The sequence below is a fragment of the Taurulus bubalis genome (assembly GCF_910589615.1).
Source record: "Taurulus bubalis genome assembly, chromosome: 5".
NCBI lineage: Eukaryota > Metazoa > Chordata > Actinopteri > Perciformes > Cottidae > Taurulus > Taurulus bubalis.
The window spans coordinates 22,888,044-22,912,175 of record NC_136593.1 but is presented as its reverse complement, the minus strand read 5'-3'; the positions used below and the strand labels follow the sequence as shown (position 1 = coordinate 22,912,175).

Below are 24,132 nucleotides of genomic sequence, written 5' to 3'. Positions count from 1 at the left end.
TTGTGCAGAGGATTTCTTCTTATTATCCCAAGTGGCATAAAATGATCTCAAAATTACAAGTATATATATTTCTTCGACGATATAGACCATTTCACAGTTACACATTTCACAGTGTTATTGGTTGACAGGAAGTAAACGTGGACCCAAGCTGTTGCCTTGCAATGCAATTCCGTTGAAACTGTCTATATCGGGTTTTGTCAAACATACGGCCAGGGTGATTACTGTTAAAATGAAGATGTTGCTCAACTGGCCGTATTCATTCGTGGTGTTGATGAGATTTTGCTGGTCACCGAGGAGTTCCTTGAGTTGATACCCATGACAGACACCACTACAGCCAATTACATCTTTAGCGCTGTCGTTGAAGCGCTGGACCGGGTCGGAGTGGACTGGACCCGTGCTGTCAGTGGGGCTACAGACGGTGCACCATCAGTGATCGGGAGAAAAACAGGCGTTGTGACGAAATTCAGGGAGAAAGTACAAGTTGCAAATGAAGAACGTTTTGGGACATTTCACTATATTTTTTACCGCGAGGCATTGTGTCACAAAGCGAGGGAATCTGCAGAGGAGAGCCCAGGCAGGTAAACAGTGGGCTGATGTCAGAATTTTTGGTCTTTATGTTTCTAGTTTATTGTAGAAAGACCTTAAAATAGAGTTTATCATCCAAAAACCTTCACCAATGATTTAAACATAGAGAAATATTGTTATGTATGTGTTATTATGCTGTGATTTTACTGGTCTGGCCCACTTGAGATCAAAATGGGCAGCATGTGGCCCCTTAATTAAAATGAGTTTGACACCCCTGGTCTATATCATCCAACCAATAAAGTATTTATTGTAACAGGCTTTGACCTTGTGCGCTAATCTCTCGTATTAGTATTCTGTTGCTGTTCAGCCACATTATACAATACACCTAAACCCACACCGGCAGCTGATTTATTAGCTGCTCACATATACTCACTTTGTTAATATACCATATCAAACAACTCTTCAACACTGTTTAATTTTCTCCCATTAAAAAACATCTGCTCTGGCAACGTGGCTTGATCCCTCATTTTCCCTTCAATTAGTCCGACGTTGTGGGCGTTGCCCGTGTCACATCCTGCGCTTTCATACCAGTCGCCCTTTCTGCATGCTCCTTCTTTCAGCTTGAACAAAAAGGGTGAGGGGATGAGGATCCATCCATTAGGAAGGAGGATACAGCAGGAATGTAGCATGTTGGTGACGCAGTGTTGATTTATGCTCAGGAGAACCGGCTGAATTTCCTGTTTAGTCACATAACCTGAACCGTTGCGGTTTTGGCAGCAATTGTCTCAGGAATAACCTTCTCTGGGACCTTCAACCTTATATTTGGCTCACCTAAATAAAAAAATACTATTTTATTTGTCCAGGTTTTGAGATATCTGTCTCTGATTTGTGCCTCAATCCTACTACAACAAAGATGGATACATACCATTTCTGGTGATTGAAAAATTAAATTATAAAAATGCAACAACCTCTGTTCCCAACCTCTTGTTCCTGTTACTGTCTACCAAACAAATAATCCATGTGACAACTTATTGGACATCTTTTGCAAATGTGTTTCAATCAACGGATTTGTCAATGTAAATTTCTGAAATATTGCAAACAAATAGCCAAAAAATGAAATCAAAATGTGACAGAGTGCAATGGAAACTGTTTTAAATGTAACTCAAGCTTCTCCTCTGCTGAATAGTCAAGAAATAGCTAAAATGAATAGTGACTTAAATAGCAAATGAAAGACGCAATTCAGAGTGGTCTGAAGACCATAAAGGCCTTATATAAATGCAATTCCATTTACCATTATTAATAATGTGAACCTTGGCCTTATATATTATCAGTATATGTATTACTGGATGTACTATAATAGAAGGACAATAGGTGTAATACCCCCACCACTGAGGAGGAAAATGCAAAGCAGTCCCTACTTATACCAGGACACTTCAAGGATCGCCCCCTTGTATTAAAATGCCACGTCGGGCGAGTAAATCCAGCAACTCACTCGCCCTATGGGGCAATCGTGAGATTATGAAAGCAAAGTATATGAGCTTGAGAGGATGCTGACAATTAAATGATCCTGGAAACAGGAATTTAGTTGGGAGTTTCAAAAAAGATGAAACATTACAATTAACTTCTGTCTTTTTTGTTATTTCATGACCAATAAATCAACAAATAAAACTTGCCCGACCAGGCAAGTGAAACAAAACATTGAAACCTTTTATATTGATGAATTCACAACTATACAGCAACTCTCTAGAGAGGGCAGCATAATGCACCTGGAGCTGCTACTGCCGCCATTGTCCAGCGCTGATAAGCCCTAACGTGGCCTGTTTTGCAACTAGAGCCAAATTGTGGAGAAAGCTCAACTATCTCGCTTCCTCAGATGATATCATTAACCGGCTTTTATCGGCCCACCGATTGTAATCTCCCGTTGTCAGTTTGTTTTCTCGGGGAGTCTCGCGCTTCCACTATTGCCGTTGCTGCTGACAGGACCGGAGACTTCCAGTCAGGGCCCCCTCCCCCACTGCCGTCTCCTGGTTTACGATCCGCCATTGATTTTGCTTTTGACAAAAGGACAGGTTAATCTTTTTGTCGGTCTCGCCCATGACGGCTTATGATTTCCTTCGAGCACCTCGCCTGGTTTTTCAATCAGTTCTTGCTTACCTTGCCCCTCTTGATAACCTACCCTACCCATTCCTCCCCAGCAGCTGTCAGCGGAAAACGACAGTGACAAAGTAGAACATCTGAAGTTCAGAAGTGTCTCATCAAAGCAGCTCTGTACAGGCGGGGTAGCGTTATGCCATTTAGTGCATGATTTGTCACGCCTCGCCGGCTTTTGTCTGGACAAACAGGGCATGGATGAAGGTGTCAAAGCGCGGCTGATTCGCTCACCTCTGTGGAAATCAACACAGCTGATAGAACGCTCTGATTTATGGAGGATTTAGCGCCCGGAGCAAAGAAAGCTGAAACTTTCTGCTAAAGCGGGGAAAGACGAGAGCCCTATTAGCTGGATGTGCCGGGTTATGAAAGACCTGGGCATAATGAGGGAGCCTGTCAAACCGAGGAGGGCTGGCTGGTTATTCGACTGGTGGACCGGCTGAGAGAGTGTTGAGTCGCTTACTTCACGCCCTCCCCTCCCCCGAGTAAATTTGACAGCCGTCGCAGACAGTTTGCCCTGAGTGCGTCCTGCCCTTTTCAAGGATGACATTTTTCACCTTTTCCCAGCGAATTGAGAGGATCTGTCCGGCTATGAGACCACTGGGCCTTGGACATGACATTCCTTAGGAACTGCAATGACCCACAGTCATGCTGGCATCGGTCATTACACGCACGTCTGGCCGCACATCTGCCCAAGGTCAAAGAACCAAATGGTTCATTTTGCTTCGTTCGGCTTGCAATTTCCTTTTTGCTTCAAGCTGGGGTTTATATGCAAGCTTCTCACAAAATGAGATGCACTGAGACAACAATAAAAAGGCCAACTTTTGTTGATACCATCTCAAAAAAATTGTGGTGCTGAGGGAAACGGGTTCCCCTTAAAACAGCTCGAAGGTATCACAAGCGTATCTTGACTTGAAGTGCATAATTCAGTCGGCTTGTAAATGAGCAGACTTCTGGACTAAATGTGTGAATGGAGGAGCTTGTGTGTTGACTGGTGGTTTGCTTCTGATGGGTCTGGCTTCTCCGTCTGCCGGCTACTGGGACTTAACTGTCTTAGACCTGCTGGTCTGGAAAAGCAAAGAAGGCAGATTCACTAGTTTAATTGGCAGCTTAGCTTTGAACTGCCTCCACTTCTGCATGAGACAGTTATTTTGCAAAATGTAATTTTGTGCTGTCGGTGCAGTTTCATGTCTCATTTTGACCCTCTCAGAAGTGCAGCTTTGTGATTTTCACTTTCGGATATAACTGGACTTAAGTTCCTATCATCAAGGCAAGAAAATATTCCTTTTTTTATTTTTTATTTTTATGTAGGTCACTCTTAGTTCCCTGCCTCTCTTGACAGATCTGAAAGCGAATTTTGAGAAGTATCAGGTATGTGAAAATTCTCCACAAACATTCTCATTGTTTTTTTTTACTCTATTCTTTGTCACATGTCCATCCAACAAAAAGCCAATCTGCTTTTCTCTGAACCTGTGGGGGCACTGTTGCTGCTGTGCACCCTCACCCATCAGTTCCACCCTGTCCAGATAAGAGTTTTCCTCCAGGAAGCAGCGAGATCTTTCAGTGCTCCCTTGCAGCATCTCCTCCGTGATTCTCATCTTTGCTTGACAGATTTTCTCTGGGTATTTCAACCAGGGAGTTGTGTCTTGTTTCAAGGTGACACTACACAGACTATGCACAGTCATCGGACATATCTTCTTATCCTATCTTGTTGCTATCAAATTGTTGGCTCCAAAGTTGAGCTTAAACGGCGGGCAACATTAACATATGTTATGCACTGTTGACTGTATATCATATTGGCTATGTTTAGATAAGATACACACGCACTATGGCCAAACTATGCACACACCACTACATTCATATTTGATTGACTTCGTATAAGGAGTGAATGTACTAGGCATTAAGCCACCCATTGGTTTGTAGACTACGGTTTTGAAGCCTCAAATTAGGCAGTTAGGCTGTCGCCATCTATTTTTTTGCAACCATTATACGGAAGTGACTTTATTTGGAATGCGGAGGAGTGATGAGATGATGTATACGGCTCTGGTAGCGACCTGTCAATCACAGTAGCCCCGCACTAAAGCATACCCTGCTTTATGGTCAATGACTCTAAATGGACTACAATTTACGAAATAAACATCATGTTGTATTGAAGAAGACATAAAAATAGCAATTGAGACCATAAATGTATGTTTACAATGTTTACTGGGGGAATAAATCAAGTGAGAAGTAAAGTCATTTTCTCATTGACTTCTATGCAATAGAGTTTTTTTTACAACAAGAATGCAAGTTTGGGACACTTCCACATTGGCTTCACTATTCCTAACCGAAGGTTGCCACTTGTATTAAACATCTCATTCCAAAACAATGGATATCAATATGACACTGGAATTTAATGAGAAGTTTTTCCTGGCCACAGGGATTTGCTGCCAATCAGCTACAAGAGCATTATTGTAGTCGGCCACTGATGTTGGGCGATAAGGCCTGGCTTGCAGTCTGTGTTTCAATTCATCCAAGGTATTGGATATAGGGTTGAGCTGAGGATCATATGGATGCCAGTAAAGGTATCCAACACCAAGAGAGAGAGAGAGAGAGAGAGATGACTGGTTGCTTTGTTTAAACGTAGATTAAAAATGTGTTGAATGTGTTGGAAAACAACAGGATGAAGGCAATCCAGACACTACAAAACATAAGAACCAGTAACAAGAAGGAAAACATTTAGTGTCGTGGCTAAATCATAAAAAATTCCAACACGATTTGACAATTTGAGGTCTCCATTAGGGCTTTTCACATAAAGAAACTCCCCACACCAAAATGGGAAAACCATTTGAATGGACTTGGCTTTGTTATGCACCCGTGCATTGTCATGTTGAAACCGGAAAAGGCCACATCACAAACAGTTGCCACAAAATTGGAAGCACATTTCTGTCTAAAATATCATTGAATACTGGACATTGAGATTTCCCTGAAGTGGAACTAAGAAGCCCAGACCTAAGAACAGACCAAAACAGACGTATGGATGTAGGAATGTACAGGTGATGCACTACATATTCATACATCTACAGAACATGTACGCATAGTACATAGTACTAGTTACTAGTCACAAAGCACACACGCAGAGATTTTGCGGCCAAACTAGCAACCATGTATTGGATCATCTTGTGAGATGATCACATAGAAACTTGACACTTTGAACAAATTTATTGGAGATACTTAATAAAAAGAGAAAACAGAAGTGAATCAAAAGGAGAACTTTGATGCACACCTTTTGGCTCTGTTAAAAAAAAATAACACATTGCTTTCTGTTGAAGACACAAATGAACCAGAACATGTTGGAAAAGGTCAAAAGCATGGGGCTCTGTCGAAGAGAATGATCCACTAGATCAAAAGCTTTAGTGAGCAATATTGCTCCTGTGAGATTACTTCTATCAGTAAAAGAGATAGATGGATTTGTGTTTATGTGGGAATATGTGTGTCTATGTAGGATGCATTGGATGAGTATTATCCCAGAGTCTGATTTGTGAATGGCTCTGAATTAGTTAAAACTTGTAGTAGTGTTTAAAGTCTGTTCTGCTATCAGTCTTTGAAGAAACTAACTAATGAGATTTGCAGAGCAGAAAACATCATCATGCATGCCTCTCTATCACACCTGTTCTAAAAGTTATAAAAAGATCAAAGAAAGACACAATTAATCTATTGTCTTTGCACGAGAGCTTCATGCTATGCAGCAAAACCCGCCAGTAAGGTTGACCGTACAATAACTACACAAGCATCGTGTACATTTGCAGGTTCATAAGTAAGCCCCGGTCCCATTTACTTTCACAGCCGGTATGGTTTTAAGTGTACAGAACTCATAGGGCTAATAGTCTTAATAGCTCTCAAATAGCCTTCAATCAGATGGCTATTTCATGGTGAACTTCTAAAAGCATAGACAGTACTTGTCCATTTTAAGACAGCCTCCTTTCTTTTTTGAACTTCTGTTCTCCCTTCCAAAGAGCATCACTTGTTAGAACTTCTTAGCACGCCGTACGCTTCTTCTTTTTGAAGGTAGAAGGCTTTGTAGAAAAGACAGATCTTAAATCTGGATTTAAAGACAGAAACAGATCCAATGTCATGACACAAGCTGCTCCATTTGGTACATCTGCACCTGTTTTTGATGGGTTTTTGCTTCGCATGATTACAATCCAATCATCCAGGTGTTGATACCAGGTGGACAGGAAGTCTTCATATTAGTTATGAACACGGGCGCCTGGTTATGTTTTAAAATGGAGGAGCAAACTTGCAAAGAGGCATAAATAGGGCAGGGGGCAGGATGGGGGTCCTCACCCAGAAAACCAAATTGTATGTTATATATAATATCCTGCATTTCGGCACTACCCAGTTGAATTAAGTCAAGAAACATCCACATACACTAGTCTAGATTAGCTAGATTCAGGGTGTTATGAAACTCATAAAAGGTGAGTAAACCCGGTGTAAAACCCAGTAATAAAACCAACAGGGCTATTGCCAAATATTCATTGACACGTAACACTCAAAGGTGAATGACAAACGTCCAATCTCCACAGCCGAATTGTGTCCGATCAGCGAGCTAATTTCAGGTGAGCTGGCTGCAAAGTTAACAGGTGCAGATGTACGTTAACTTGCAAATCAGTTTGGCATTTCAGCGACAATTTTATTTAAAGTTTAAATTAAACTTTCGTATTTTTAAACCTATTTTCCCATGTTTGTGTCCAAGTGACTAATGGAGACAACGAGTTATACAATTGGTCCAGTATTGATGGAGAACGCTGCAAAGGGAAGCTGCTAAACAGAAGCCGCTAAACGGGCTGTGATGTAATCACTCAGGACTTTACCGTCAATGTACGTTCAATAAAAGTGACGCTAACCTTTCGCTTTCTGATAGTGTCATGTGACTTGTTGGAAGAAGACGACGGTGGAAACACGTGAAAGAGGAAAATTTTGTCTGACTCTGAGTGCTTCTTGCCACCGTGTGTGTCTGGAACGCTGCACAGTGTCCTGAGACAAAGTGAGACGTCAGAGTAGAGATGGATTGAAAAGACCCGTCCCTGGGAGATGCTGGAGTTAGAAACTGTGGACACCTTGTTCTTTCCAAGTCAATCACAGGGCAGCACAGCGCTTTCATCACAGTGATGAATGCTTCAGCTGGACAGGGCTGCGGCGGTGTGTGGCTGCAGGTCTGATAGCAGATAAAAAAAGTGGACTTATCAGTGATGAATGAAAAACCGAGGATAGGCCAGTCTGACAACATATCAGCCAGATAGCTGGCTACGCACAGGGTTCTTGTGTGTTGAATTTATCTGAATTTCTATCTAGAAAAGTAGTTTTTTCTTGCCTGCCTTCACAGTGAACTTTTTTTTTTTTTACAAAAAGTGTTGATGAATGGAAGTAAATAGGGACCGCATTTTTCGAACAGCAAAACTGTTCTAAATCATCCGTTTACAAAACCTCCCACAACTCCTGCTGTCCACAATCCAACTTTAATTCATCCAGTCGTGAGCTCACTACTTCACAAGCACACGCATCTTCACTAAAACTGTACTATTTCAACTTTTTCCCTGTCCATTCAAAAGAGTGACCTTTCATTTTGAGTGCATGATTTATTGATTTCCCTTCAGATTGTGTAGTACTTTCTCTCAAACCCCTGCCCTCACACTCAAATAGCAGCTGCTTGCGCTTGGATTTCTGCTCCAACTGTATGCTTGCACTCGGATATATTATTGCTTGCACAGATTTCCTGCTCTCAGCCCTTTCCCTCGCACTCAAGCTGCCTCTGTGTGGTCGTGGTTTTCCCCAGACCTTCACTCACAAAAACATAGCAGAGTGCTGTAGCTAACTTTGAATGTGCATCAATCTAACGTGAGCATAGACCAAAAACACACTTTCAACATGAGTATGTTCAGTTTAAGCGAGGTAGATAGCTTAACATGGGCAAGGCCATGGATGTGTTAAGTCAGGGGTCGGCAACCCGCGGCTGCGCATGCGGCTCTTTAGCCCGTCTGTTGCGGCTCCCTGAGGCTTTGACAAAAAAACAAAAAAAAGACGTTTTTATTTTATTCTTTTTGTTTTTGCCCAGTGGAAACACTTTCAAAGGGAATTCCTCTTATCTTGGAGTTTTAGGTAATATTGGGTCACTAAAAATCAAAATAAATGTTTAAATATTTCTTTAACTAAAATGTGCGTCACATCCTGTCACGTAGCTGTCAAGCCTCTTTCCCTGCAAGTGGCTACTCGGGATTCAGAGCCCCGCCCTCACTAAACTATCAACGCATAAATAAATAAAAAAGAAAAGTCACGGAGGAAAGTGGAGCGTTTAATTCTGCGTGGACGTATTCATTTGCTTTCACTGCCAACGATGCTGCTGACCTGTCTGCTTGATATGTGGCGAGAAATTAGCAAAAAACTAAAAATGTAATGTTGAAAGACTCTTCCAGAACAAGCATCTGCTGAAAGGTGTCGAGCTGCAGAAGAGCGATTCCTCAACTGCTGCAGTAAACTGAGCAAAGTAAATATACTTTCAGGAAGCTAATCAAGTCTCCAGACTCAACTACTGCTGCTGGTTCTGTGGCAGCTCATGAGACCCTGAGGCGTCCGCTATAAAGATGGATCCTCCTCCTCCGTTTGCGGAGCTCACGTAGCAAAAGATATGTGTTTAAAATGTAAAACTCTACGTGAAGACAGGGATCGAACCTGCTACCTTGTGGTTACAGGGCGAACACTCGACCACATAAGCCACATTTATAGACAGTATTAAAGGTTTGCATAGTTGTGCTTTTAATTGATCTCAATGTAGCCGACACATGACTATTTTTTGTCTCCCCTTCATAAGAATTTGATTGTTATAAACAGGTAAAATAGCAATACAATGTAAAAAATTGTCTTTATTCGTGTTCTATAATTTCATAAATACAACAAACTATAGTTTTTTGTATATACAATATGACTATATATAAAACTTCAGAAGCTGTGATATCAAATAGCTTTTGTGGCTCCAGACACATTTTTTTGTGTGGAAAAAAGGGCAAAATGGCTCTTTGGATAGGAAAGGTTGCTGACCCCTGTGTTAAGTAAAAGAGAAACACCACGGTGGTTACCACCTCACTTCTAGCTCGCGTTAGAAGGCTAAATCCACGCGCGAGCAGTGGCTATTTGAGTGTAAGGACTTGGTTTTGAGTGGGAGCATTACTAAATCTGAAGTGAATTAAATAAATAATGCTCTCAGTTTGAAAGAACACACACTTGAACAAAGACAGGGGGAAAAAGCTCCATACTCGTGTGTTAAACTGTTTATTTCACACACATGTATGTGTTTTAAATAGTGTTTTGATTCTCGGTTCACCGTGGAGGCATGCGAGAAAAAACATTTTCTTCAATAACTCAAGGTAACACATACGAGTAACTGACATATAACTGGTAATTGTGTGGGTGAAGTATTTCTTTAAGGCCTCGTGCAGAGAGCATCATTCTGTGCCGACGCAGGCACTGTGAGACCACAGTCAAAGAAGATTTCATCAGCCTCTGAAATGGGAAGGAATTACAGGATTGAATTGTTGACAGAGTAAAGCCTCGCTCTCTTTATCGGGTCAAGGATAAACTCTCATGAGATTATGCTTGGGAAAGATATTAAGCTGCTGTGTAACGGCTTTCCGTGCAATAAAGGACAGAACTTCATAGCGCTGGAGAAATGGAATTACCTCTGATCTAAACAGTAGACCCACTTTAGCAGTGGACAATGTCGTATATTCAGGAGGGTTGGGCTTCTGTGGTTGGTAGATGGTAGTAATCACCCCTCGCTCCAGAGAGATAACTTTGAGCTGTACTGTCCCACTTCACATGCCATTTGCTAACCCCTGTGTGAGACTTCCAGACTCAATTGTGTCAGCAATGTCTTCCTGAGAGCTCCTGAACGAGACCAGTTTTTATTGTGGCTATGTTTTGATGAAACTGTATAGCAGCATACTGATGACTCCAGTGTGGAGCTTCACACTCAGTGTGGGGTAAGTCACTGTGTCACACAATTACGTATTTATCCATTGGCCATAGAAGTTAACCAATTACAAAATCTAGCTGCCACTTTCACCAGCCAACTAGCTGTTTAATACATTAGACTGGCACACTGGTGGCACAGCATGTGTCCTGCCGAAGGGCGTAACATGTACTGCTGCATTCAAATATTTAGCAGCAGGTGGGTGGAGGTAATTTCCCACCACATTAAGAAGTAAATCATTTACCACAACCCTCTGGGTTACACTTTTTACACATTTATGTCAAGTAATGGACCGTGTTAAGCGAATATTTACACAGCTAGATTTGGCGAATAAGAGTCTACAAGTGTGTATATATATATATATGCGCTTCACATGACACATGGTGGGGGACTGTGGCTCAGTGGTCAGCAGGGTCATCCTTCAATCAGAGGATCGATTCCCGGCTCCGCTAGTCCATGCCAATGTGGCCTTGGGCAAGACACTTAACCCCAAATTGCTCCCGTAGCTGTGCCTACGGTGTGTGAATGTTAGTTACTCCTGATGGGCAGGTGACACCTCAGCCACTGCCATCAGTGTATGAATGGGTGAATGATGACAAGTAGTGTGAAAACACGTTGAGTGGTTCATTACAGGTTCATTACCATGTACTGTAATCTGACAGTAAAGAGAGTAGAAGAGCTAGAGGTTGCAAACCAGTGACAAAACAAGTTGGCTTGGCCATCAAAGAAACAATTGAGAGGTCTTCAGGAATTTGTTTCAATTAGGCACATTTTGATTGTTTTTTCAATCCACGTTTCAATCCACGTTTTTTCAAATCACGTCAAGATAACGTTACAAATGTTTTTGCAATGAAGAAGTGGAATCAAATTTTGTCATTTCCATACAGCTTTTCTTATACAATGCTTCAAAATGCCCTGATAATATGTGAACTATAACACAGCTTCTGATTGAGCCTCTACATGGCTCTCAACATGGAGATTGGGTGAGTCGGCCCTAAGCAATAAATAGTAAGTGTCATATCCTTCCAGCGAACTTAATTTTAGTTTAAGTTAACATTTTTCACAACTTAAAAATTAAAATAAAAGACATAGTTGAAGTATCATTTTTAATGTATATGTTGCTTTATTACTTACACAATAAGTGCATCAGTCCCATCTGAGCTTGTTATAATTGTTGTATTGCTATTTTCATTGGATGTAGCTAGCTAGCTACACTGTGCAGTGGTATGATTTGTGGTAAACTTCATAACTATGCAGCAAATCCCTTAATCCAAGATGTTCTCCTACTGGGGACGATAACGGTAACCTTGACTTGAATGGATTGACTAATGGATTGATAACTTCCTGTAAGCTAAATCTTGGATTTTGGTATATCTAACAACTAGCAACACAATCATACCCTTTAAGGTTCTTAACACTGCTAGCTGTATTTTCACTACACGGCTAGACTTTTACTCTCCGTGCATAGTTTCTCGTCTGTATACCAGGTTTTTATTCTGACATAACCTCTGTAATACACTATATGGAAATTAGGCTGCTCCTTATTCCATTTTGATGTTGAGTTTTTTTAAATGTATTTCTCATTGCTTTTACAAAAGGCTCTCCAAAACTGCCGCTACCTCTTCATGGCAATTTAATGAGAGCCCCGAGTAACAAACTCTAATTTTGTTTGCTGCCTTTGTTGGGAAGGTAAAATGGCAGCACTCACTAATAATGCATGTGAATATGACCTGCAGTCAAATTGTTTAGTATTCCAAAACCTTCAATGTTTTTAAAAGCTGAGGTTGAGGAACATATTTATATTCAAGGTTATCTTGGAGTTTTCTGCAACAACAACATTACACTTTGTTCAGCCTTAACATGCTGCTCTTTAATTGTTTGACCACACTGTCAGAGAAGCATTGTTGTCTTTTGTTTGGAATTCAAGCTACCCAGATGGGGCTCACTGTGAAACCCTGCTCTACACAGCCTTCTATCCTCTTTTACCTCATTGTTTTAGTTTAACAGTCCACAACTTTACAAGCTCTAATCAATTTGTTTCCAGCCATAGCAACAAACAAGGTCTGTTATGAAAAAAACATTGTCTACCGTGTGGTGCTGGATAACATACAAAGGTCGTGAACAAAGTCAAACATTTAGCAGCAAAATAACCATTTATTTCCCTGAGGAGCTGATAGATACCAAAACATGTTGGACCTGCATTCATTGATTCAGCTAAAACAGGACTCCAAATGAATGCAAATGTTGCTCTGAGTATAAATGAATAATAATTTTGCTTTGTGTCTTCTGGATCCGTTTAAACTAATTGATCCGCACCCAAACCTTTGTCTGCAAAAACTCACGAGTGACGTTTTAGGTTTACTTATTTTATGCAGATCGTGGTTGTGCTTAAGTAGCGTTTTGTTACAGAACATAAGTGCCCTTGTTACGGAACTGGCCTTAGTTAAGTACTTCATTTGCATAACAAAAATAGGATAGACTAAATTACGGTTGACTTGGTTTCACATGGGAGGCAAACTGCGGTGTCCTGGGTGAAAGTCCTATGTTTATTTATTTTTTGTGCAACCATTTTCTAGCCAAAATGCTTCAAATATTCCATTTGCCATTGAATTTTAAGGCAGAAATGCCTACATGCACTACTCACACAGTATCAGTGGTGCATGCCAGCAACATCTCCACCCTTGTATCTATGTCTTGGTCCACAGCCCACAACCCACTGGACCTTCTGGTGTCCCGGGTGTATCATTTAGCAGGTGAGGAGGGCTGTCAGCAGCTTGCCCTTAACCTCCCCCTCCTCTCTGGCTCTCCTGCTGTATCCTGGTCCCATGGGTGCGAATTGAGCCAGGCATGGTGGCTGCTTTAACACATCAACCCTCACTTGGGTTGCATCCCGTTTTAAACCATTCCAGCTGTAATGTAACACCGCTGGGAGAGGTGAGGTGTTCTGTATTCCGACCTGACCCATTCTCTGAGAAGGAGCATGCCAAGGTTAACTGGGTTGTAGCGGCCAGTGGCTATGTGCCTTCACATGGAATACCGAGAATAAGGGGCATTTAACTCTACAACTGTTTCAGCGCCCATCAGGCTAATGCAGTCGAGAACAATTCACGATAAATACGTTGTACATATTACATTCTTGAGCTGCCACATTTGCATAGCAATAAGGAAATGTAGATTTTCTTTTGGTGAATCCACATTAACTCCTGAAAGCTTAAATATTTATATAAACGTTCATGTGATGCATGATTTAAATGTTTGTTGTTTAGTTTAATGTTCACCAGAATGAAGTCATTGCTGTTTATGTTAATCATTGTGACGATGGAATGCATTTCCGTTCTTATTTAATATTTGAAATGCAGATTATTTAAAATATTTAAATTTGTGCATTTTTTTACACCCTTGAATGCTAGCTAGCAGTCGTCTTCCTCCTTGTCTTTGTTGGCATATTTCCAACTTTCTCTGTGCATTTCCATCAATGCCCCATAGCAGTACTAGTGTAAATCTCCACAGAGTACTTTAAGCTGAGCTCAAGCTACGGGGGTTCTAAAATTCGATCTGACTTTAAAAGCCGGTTGCATAACGCACATAAGGAGAAACATTACAGAAGTTCTTCTTTCTAATCTCAAACATGCACACACTATAGATTTTAACAAATATTGACACATCGCACACTATAGGATATCATACGATTATTGTGCCAGTGGGAGCACTGCCCAAAACTCACGTGATTTCAGGGGGAAGCATTGTAAAGAAATCCTAGACCGACGTGGTGCAACAACTGGCTGTAGAAATGCTTGGCAGTGACAAAAACACAAAAGCAGAAGGCTAAATTAATGAGAAAATGGTGGCGGAGATTTTAACTATAGGTTAAACAATCTGTCAGCAGTAGTATGCTAGCTAACGTTTGCCTCAAGGGCTAAACTGTTTAGGTTTGCTTTGGAACATTGTCACCTGCTCCTGTTTGTTTCCATCTTGCCCTGTTATGGTCATTTACTGACATAATCATCCAGATGTTAGCCTCTATGAGTCTGAGAGGGGTTTAAGACTGGATCTGTAAACCCGTCACATAACCAGATAATATGGTCTGACTATCTGAACCAATCAAGGTCCCAGACCAATATTTGTTCTCCAATTGTTGGGAGGGGTCGGGCGCCAACCTCCAGTTCTGAAGAGTGAAGCCAAGTCTCTTAAAACTTGTATTATCTCTCCTGACCATAAAGCAGCTTTAGGGTGGGGCTACTGTGATTGACAGGTTGCTGCCGCTACCAGAGACCGATACGGCATCTCTACGTTACTCATCCGCATTCCAAATATGGTTAGCTGCAAAAAAAGCAACATGCAACGGACGTAATCCAAGATGGCAACTGCAAAATTGCCTGAATGGCCTAAAGCTTACACTTCAGTAAGCCTGGCTTGATTTGCACCGTCCACTCCTGTCTCATGGCTGACTGCAAACCACCATGTTTTGATCTCTTTTGTGAGCAGTTTATAGTATAGTAGTTTAGAGAGCAGGATTTTATGAACTTGCCTTGCAACCCTTTCAACAGAGTTTGCAAGTTGTCAGCAGCACAAATATCACCAAAGCTAACTCACTCATCTTGAATCCACCCTTACATAAAATGTAAGGTTTAGAATGCCAGTTATAAACAATGCCATTACTAAACCCAAATGATGTCACTCTTCCTAGATTGGAAATCATGTTGCCAGTGATTGTAATCCATGCAGCAATTTACGTTCCCTTCGGAAGCAAATTAACGAGAGAAGAACAGGTCGGTTTAGACTTTTCCACATACTGTTTTGTTCAGCGCACCGTTCCAGTATGTTAGCCTATCCTTCAGGAATTGTGGAGCCAGACGGGCCCACGTTCCTGATTATGCTGATGTGTTACAAGGCCTGTGTGTTTGTTTTTTTCCATTCCTTGATCTGCTCCCGGGAGATAAGGAGATATATAGGCCACGAACGCACTGTTGAAGTGGTTCGTTCAGCCTATCGGCACAAAGCCTGCGGCGGTGGTGGTGGCGCCAATGCACAACGAAACGAAGTGGCCCAATTGAGCACCAAACCATCAATGTAACACAAAGCCCAGCACTCGCCACTCAATAGTGTGATAAACTGCAATAATTCTTATTTACATAGCCTCCACGTTTTTTTTAAAGCAAGCCTCATTACATGTATGAGCTGTGCAGTGGGATCCATCGATAATGAAATCTTTGTATTTACTACTGGAGCTTATGAATATATCTCTCCCTCTAGACTTCATTTATGTGATGCTGATGAGGGAAATGAGATGGAGAGAATGATAGAGGGCAGGGAGCTACAAAAGCTGATTTCCAAAGGCCTTGCGCTGGAGCAGCAAAGGTTAATTGGATTCTGTCAACATGATATTGTCAGACAATGTTCAAAACTCTCAGATCACCACTTGTACGTCATTGTTCCACTTTCTACTTCGGAGAAAATAATGGTTTGATCTTGTCTTAAGCAGTGCACGGTTACTCTCAGGACTCAATAATGCCCTACTACTGTTTAGTGCAAGAGCAAGGGCTTGTTGTTCCTGGATTCCACACGGAGTAGTTGAAGGAAATAGACTAATACGGAAACGAACAGCTTAGGATACCCAACATTAGACAAATATGCCCTCTCTCTTTGTTAAGTTATAACATGAGCAGGCATGCTTACAGATTTCTGGGACACGATGCAGCCTATCTGGCAAAAAAAAGAGAGAAAGATTTGGATTTTACACATTATATAAAGCAAAACCACTTAAACACGCTTTCTTTTCATTTAGAAGCACAGTACACAGCAGACTTTGTGTTACATAACTGGCGGAAGTACATGCAACTCATCCATCAGGAGGAAGTCAAGAGGTGAAAAAATAAAATAAATAAATAAAAAATAGTTCTCATGCTCGCTAGCATAGTGCTGTGTGTTGCAGCGAGGCTCAGACACTCCCAGCGTTTCTCTCTCCCTCGTCTGGAAGCTGCTTTTGGTTTTGCACTAAGCCCTGGCTGATGGTGTTGGAGTGGCTGACGGTTCAGCAGTGGAGGTCTGTGATCTCAGATGAACTGACCTCGTTGCACTGTGCTGAGTGTGGGTGTATACAGTATTGACTCCTCACTAGCTCAGTTACACTCGCTCACTAACACAACCAGTATTCACCGCTCCTGAGGCTGCAGTTTGAGACCACAGACTGTAAATGAGAAGTGAACGTTGACACAGTGATGTTTGTGCGCACTACGGTTTGGAAGCCTCGAGTGTGGCATTTTTGCCATCGCCATCTTGTTTATTTTGGAGCCAGAAGTAACCATATTTCGAAGCGCGAGGCCCGAAGAGGCCAGTTACCGCTGGTTGTATATCTATTTGCCTCAACAAACGCTAAGTTACCAGCTCGCGCTAGCAAGGTGCATCTGTAATTCACATTATATTAGTTGGGATGCTAATTTTTGTTCCGAAAAAAGAGCCTATTTGGCATTTCACTTCCTGGAAAAAATGTAAAGCTGAGTTCAGCTAACAAGCCAGACAGGCTAAAAAAAAATTCAAACGTAGATGATGTAGATGTTTGATTACTTCAACAAGCTGTTTGTCTCAATGTTTGCGTGAAACATTCCCCAAAAAGATATCAACACCACACACTTCACACTGGGCGACTGTGGCTCAGTGGTGAGCAGAGTCGTCCTTCAATCAGATAATCGTCCGTTCGATCCCCGCCCTCGCTAGCCCTCGTCAATGGGTCCTTAGTTAAGACCCTTAACCACAAATTGCTCCCGTAGCTGTGCCTATGGTGTATGAATGTTAGTTATTACTGATTGGCATTTACTTAGCTACTGCCATCAGTGTATGAATGGGTGTGAATGATTACAAGTAGTGTTAAAGAGCTTTGAGTGGTCAGAAGACTAGAAAAGCGCTATTAAATGGACTGGCAAGTACAGTCCATTTACCATACTTGGCCATGCTAGCGACTAGCATGTGATGGCACTCACACTCACATATGCATTACTTTAAGCCAATTTAGACTGTTTAGTTATATAGCTTTAGAGGCCATTCCTCATTGGCTTAATCTTTCAGAGGTTACCGCTTGTGTGAGGCATGCTAAATTCAAAATGCGTCGACTGTACTCCAATGTGTAGGCTAAGCTAGAAAAACAAGTACAGAGACAGCAGCATGTTTGACTGACTCCAGCAGTCACATTTTAGAGGAATGGAATTGTATTATAATGCTAAGTATTGATCCATAACATTTTCAAGTGAATGCCCGTTGTGCCATTCCCTTGCAGACTGATAAGTGAACAGAGAGCGCCACTTATACAGACTCATACTGAATCTGCCTGTCACTGTTTGATTGACAGGTTGGAAGGGCAGCGCAGGAACCCCAGCAATGTGTGCTTAGCACCCCAAAGAAATTGTACTTTACAAGGACAAAGATAGGATTTAATCGAACATGAAAATGTTCATTATTAAACGGGACTTTTAAAAAAGATATAATATAAATAGTCACGTGAATGAAAATGATTTAGCAGTTGTTGTTTTATGACAGCATTCGCTACAGTAGATAGTCGATTCTGAATGAATTTGACATTGTTGTTCCTTTAGCTAACAGGAGGTAACGGTCTTCATACATCTGGCAGTGGTTGTTGAGCTTGCTCGCTCAATAGCGGGCATGCGATTGGCATGAAAAGGGACACTATGGAACAAAAGGTGGCATGAAATAAATGTGTCATTGCGAAAATGTCATCAAATAAAAAGCAATAACAATATTGAAACAATAATGAACTTGTGAAAATAAAAATAAAATGACACAATATTTAGTAGAGTTTCAGTCATTGTGATTGTTGTATATCTATTTATTTAATATTAAACATTGGATATTCCCCAAACTATACTCCATTGAAATAGATTAAATCAAATGCTATTCTGCTAATAAAAGCTTCACTAATCAATTCATATTATGTTAACAATTGACCATATGTAATGTGAAAAGTATTACTGGTCCAGGTATCACAAAGCGCCAGAGAAAAATCACCCAAGTGGATATTTATTGAGCTTCCTTGGCCTGTTTTAACCAGAATAGTTTTCTCTATTGTTTTACAATGCATTTACTAATTAGTTGAGTCTCATGGCACAATAGGCAGCTGTTTCCTCTGTATACTACCTTCCTCGGTAAAGGGCAGCCAGACAAATTTCAACTTCTACTTTAGCAGTTAAATAGACAGATGCTTATTTTTTCTCAGGAGTTGGTGGAGACCCTAAACAGAGCTAAAAGAGAGGGAATAATGACTGACATCCATTAGAGCAACAGAAACACAAGTGTACATTAATATCAAAGCAACGGCAACATTGCTGGATGAGCTAACAGTTGTTATCTGCTGTATCAATACTTTGAATATCATATAGAGGACCTGTAACTAAATTAAAATACATGTATTAGTTATTAAATAGATTTGTCATGTACTTCAAGGTATGCTAAAATCAGCAACACTTTTAAAATCAAAATTGTACTCAAACAGGTAGACATTACAAAATGGCATACAGCTTGTGTATTATGTATTACATTGAAACTAGACATGAACACAGTCCCTGTCTGAGTTTAAGAAAATGGCGTGACCGCTTTTGGAGACCTACACTGATCTGAAAAGATCATGTGGTAAAGGATACACATAAAGAAGTTGTTTCATTCAGAGCACTAATATTCAAGTTACTGTTACAAGGAGCCACTAAAAGTTTTATTGATGCAGTTTTCAGTAAGTGATGAATACTTTATAAGTCAATGGCAATATACTAACACTACATCTGCTTTACTTAACACTAAACTTAAGCTCACTGTTATTTTGAGAACTAATAAAAAGCCGACACAGTTTGTCTGTAATGACTTTGACTCTGTGTGTGTGTTTTTCCAGCGTAAGCACCATTATTAAGCCCAATTAGTCCTTGAAACCACTTTGCCAGCCCTCTGACAGTTTAGAAGTTTTGGGAGCCAGAGTGTTTAGAGATTGGCTTTATGTAAGCAGAGAACCTGCACTCCAGTGATAACAGGAAGCTTATATGGCAGGCAGTGGGAAATCTCCATCCAGGACTTAACCTCCATGGATGGGAGATTAATACAGGCAGCTCAGGGTCGCAAAAGAGCACAACCCATTTGTCCTTGGGGCAAGTTTATCCATATGGCATGCGTCTGTTGGAGCTACAGCCTTCCCATCGCAAGCAGCATCAAATTGCAATGAGTTTAAGGGTTTTCGATAGACGTTTTAGAGGGCAACTACTTGGTTGTTAGATCATGTTTTATGTTTGTGACATTAAATCATTTCAAACACATTAATATTGTTGGGGACAGAGTGCCTACCCCAAGGAGTTCAAGTATCTCGGGATCTTGTTCACGAGTGAGGGTAAGATGGAGCGGGAGATCGACAGGCGGATCGATGCGGCTGCAGCAGCAAAACACGCGCTGCACCGGACTGTCTTGGTGAAGAGTTCGGTCTACGTTATCGAGCACACATTTGGATGTTGAGCACTGCTTATAGTTTTCATATTTTAAAGTGACACCATGAAGCTCACAAAATATAAGTTATTATCGATCAAATTAAAAATGATCATTCCAAAGGCACATACTTGTGTGCCCTTTCTGTCTTGGCCTGTTCCTGTTGGTGTGTCTCTTGATGGTCCCTGATTACTGCAATTATGTAAATGTAGCTGTAATTTGAATGCTCTGTAATTTAATGAGTAGTTAATTAAAGTTTAACTGTTGTGGTTGACACCGCCGCTGAAAGTTCATTTCAGGAGATTTGTGATGTTTCATTTCATGCCACTCTGGCACAGCCTTATCCTTTTTAAATTGAAAAATTGTCAAAAGTAATGTAAGTCAAAAGTAAAAGGGAAGAAAAGTTTGCGATCTTGCAAAAGCTTCCATTAAAATGTACTCCTAAATTTCTCAAAGCTGTACTAAAAACTAAAACAAATGAAGCAACTACAAATATAATCCCATGGAACCGTCCAAGACATTCCCACTCTCAACTTGTTAAACACAGCATCTTGCTCAGTGTCGGTTTTGCACATGTTCTTTACATACACACACCATCATAACATTGTTAAGTAGGATACGTTAAGTACGCGACACAGTAACTTTACGTCTGTGAAATAGGGCTGTGGGGTATACCGGTTCAACCGGTACACCGGTTTCAGTTTTTTTTTACGGTATGAATTTTTCATATACTGTCATACCGGTCGCCGCTGTTTGGCAGGCAACAACATTTAATGTTGTTAATGTTAACACAGTTAATGTTCAAATGAATGTGTTTATTTGGAAAAAAATACCGTGATATACTGTGAAACCGCCAGAATCTTACAAAATACCGTGATATGAATTTTTGGCCATACCGCCCAGCCCTACTGTGAAGTAACATTGTTAAGTAGGATACGTTTAGTACGTGACATAGTAACCTCATGTCCGTGACGTAGCATTGTTAAGTAGGATACGTTAATTACGCAACATAGTAACCTCACGTCCGTGACGTAACATTTTTTAAGTAGGATACGTTTAGTACGTGACATAGTAACCTCATGTCCGTGACTAACATTGTTAAGTAGGATACGTTTAGTACGTGACATAGTAACCCTACGTCCGTTACATCACTTTGTTAATTAGGATGCGTTCAGTATGTGACATAGTAACCTCATGTCCGTGACGTAACATTGTTAAGTAGGATACGTTAAGTACGTGACATAGTAACCGTACGTCCGTGAAGTAACATTGTTAAGTAGGATACGTTAAGTACGTGACATAGTAACCGTACGTCCGTAAAGTAACATTGTTAAGTAGGAAACGTTATGTACGCAACAGTAATATTTTGTAAGTTAGGTAACATAGCTAAGTAGGCTACATAGTAAGGTTATGTACTTGACGTAGCATTATTGAGTAGGCCTTGTTACACACGCAATGTAGTAACCATGCATAATGTACAAGATGCTACTTTAAGTAAGTCAATGTTGAGCATTTTGTAATGACACTACTTCTGTTTTTAAGGATTCACTATATACTGCGTTTATATTGCAGCTAAAATGCTTGTACGACTTATTGGGGTGTCAAATCCTGTTTTTAAATTCAAATTAAAGTGTTTGATTATGAAAGTAACCAAGGAAAACTGCAAATTATTCATGATTATGTCGTGCCGGTTATTACTTTAAAGTAGTTCACTAGGGAGCACTTCTTTCATGAAACATGTCCGCAGTATAATACTCCTTTTAATCCAACACAATATGATGTGGTAGTAAAAAACAAAACCAACACAAAACAGTGCCGTGCCTGTTGGCGAGAGTGTGTGATCACGCTAAACCGAGTATTCCTCTCCAAAATCATCATCCCTTGAAGGCTGAACCGTCGTTGTTATTCCTCACATACAGTCCTGTCTTGTTCTTTTTATCTCTGGCTGATCAGAGCGAGCTCTTCAATGCTCGTTCACTATATCAGCCTTGACCAATCCTCATTAAACTAAAGCTCCCTTGGATGTCTACCTTGAAGGTTTATGAGTTTGTCAAGACCAAATTAAACGCTCTTTGATTCCCAGATGACAAGCGGTAAAGTCCCGGACAGATGTGAGCATCTGGGTTTCGGTTCTGCACTGGCGATGCTGCCGACAGAGCTCTTTGGAGAATTGCAGAACTTCCTCCTTGTGTGACTGCTGTTGCTGAATAGTTTTGTTTGAAAAAGAAAATCAATTTGAGAAGAATGATTTTAGCAAGGTCTTCTTTTTCCCAGGAAAGAACACAGAGCACTTCACTGTGTGAATAGGAATGTTGGGAAAGAGACTTTGCAAGGAGGCTAAAGTCGTCCCCAGGCATTATGTAGTGCACCAGTGCATCAGTCCTCACTAAGAGGATCACTCCATGACAAGGGGACTCTCCCATGACTCAGCCACCTGCAGCACTTATACACCAAGAGGAGATATATAGGTGGTTTATTTATGGTCTCCTTAAACTATGCTCCTTGCCCATGGAATGGTTCTGAAGTTGCTTGTGTCCTAACATCTGTCTCAAGCACAGTTGACTCTACTTGGCAGAAACTCGCAGCAGTGGTCATTTGTTCGAAGGCTTAAATTGAAAGTTTGTGTTTTTCTTTTGATAATGACTGCATATTCACTGGAGCAAAGACAAAAGTAGTGTGATGTTGTTTTATGGCCACAAGGCTCTTGGGGTGGATGGTTGGATGTGCAAATTGTCTGACTTGAAGACCAGAGATAGCAGTTTGCATCCTGTTAAGTACCAACAGTAAATGTTTCCTTCTTTCACCCATGAGCACACTCTTTCTCTTTAGCCTTTAGCAACTCATTTTATTTGGCTAAACTTAAGAAAACCTGAACCATAGAGGTTGCAAATCAGAAAATCTGTTTGTAATGGTCATTTCTAACAATTTTGGAAGGTACTGACGGACATTGTTGTCCTGTCAATAATTGAACCACATCAGAAAACGGTTCTATCCATTTTGTTGGAAGATTTGACATCAGTTCATGCTGCTGTAAAGCGTTTGTTCTGTTAAGATCGGCGAAATACATATTCTTCTTTGCTGAAATGATACTCAGTAGTAGTTCAAAGTAGAGCTGCTCAATTGTACCGAAAATCATCAAAATGTTGGTAAATATTGAGATTTTTTTTAACAGGATTACTTTCCTCATTGGCTTTGGAAACATTTAGAAATAACATGTTAGATGCATCAGTCTGGTGCACCGACAGTGCAAAATTAAGAGACTATGAAAAACTGTTCTTCATTAAACAATTTAATCATATGTATAGATAAGAAGTTAGACTGAATGTGGAAAGTGGACGTAGTCATCGTGATGTCACCCATTGGTTTCGCCCAATCGCGTTGGCCGATTTTGCCGTCGCCATCTTGGATTATGGCCGTCGCCGCATTTTCTTTTCTTCTCACAACCAATGAACGGCACTTTTCATTGTGTTGTAAATTTTCATTGAATTCAGATGTATTCCAAAGCATCCAAACAGGAATAGGAAAGCAAATTGCTATGGCAACTCCTTTACAGTTTCAAAAAAACTTGAGATCAAGTGCATAGCAGTTACCAGCTGCTTGTAGATTTCTATACATGAGTTCAAAAGACCTAAGAGAACTTTCAAAGAGGGGCGCGATGGCAAATTCACAACTCCTTCATACGGGTTTCAAAGTGAATATTTGAAATAAATGTGCAAGAAGTGTCGAGAAATAAGTGTTATCTAATGAGTTCAAATCAACAATGTGTCGACTGCTTCTCAAATCTGCCTTGTTACAAAAGTGTGACAAGAGGTTTTCAGACACACAAATTCCTTTTGATCAAGCAATAAAAAGATGAGGCCAGGGGTCTGTTTGTGTCAGACTTTGTGTAGTTTATACACTTTACAAAAGATTTTTAAATATTTGATCAGATCGGTACTAAAATATCTGCACACTGGAGCTTTTCGCAGTTTGTTTCTACGTGACGT

General features: G+C 40.7%; 1 protein-coding gene across 1 annotated transcript in view; it reads left to right on the top strand.

The window, feature by feature from the left end:
- iqsec1b (IQ motif and Sec7 domain ArfGEF 1b) overlaps positions 1–24,132 on the top strand; it is a gene marked incomplete at both ends in the record, with an annotated part of 190,973 nt that overhangs the window by 49,423 nt on the left and 117,418 nt on the right.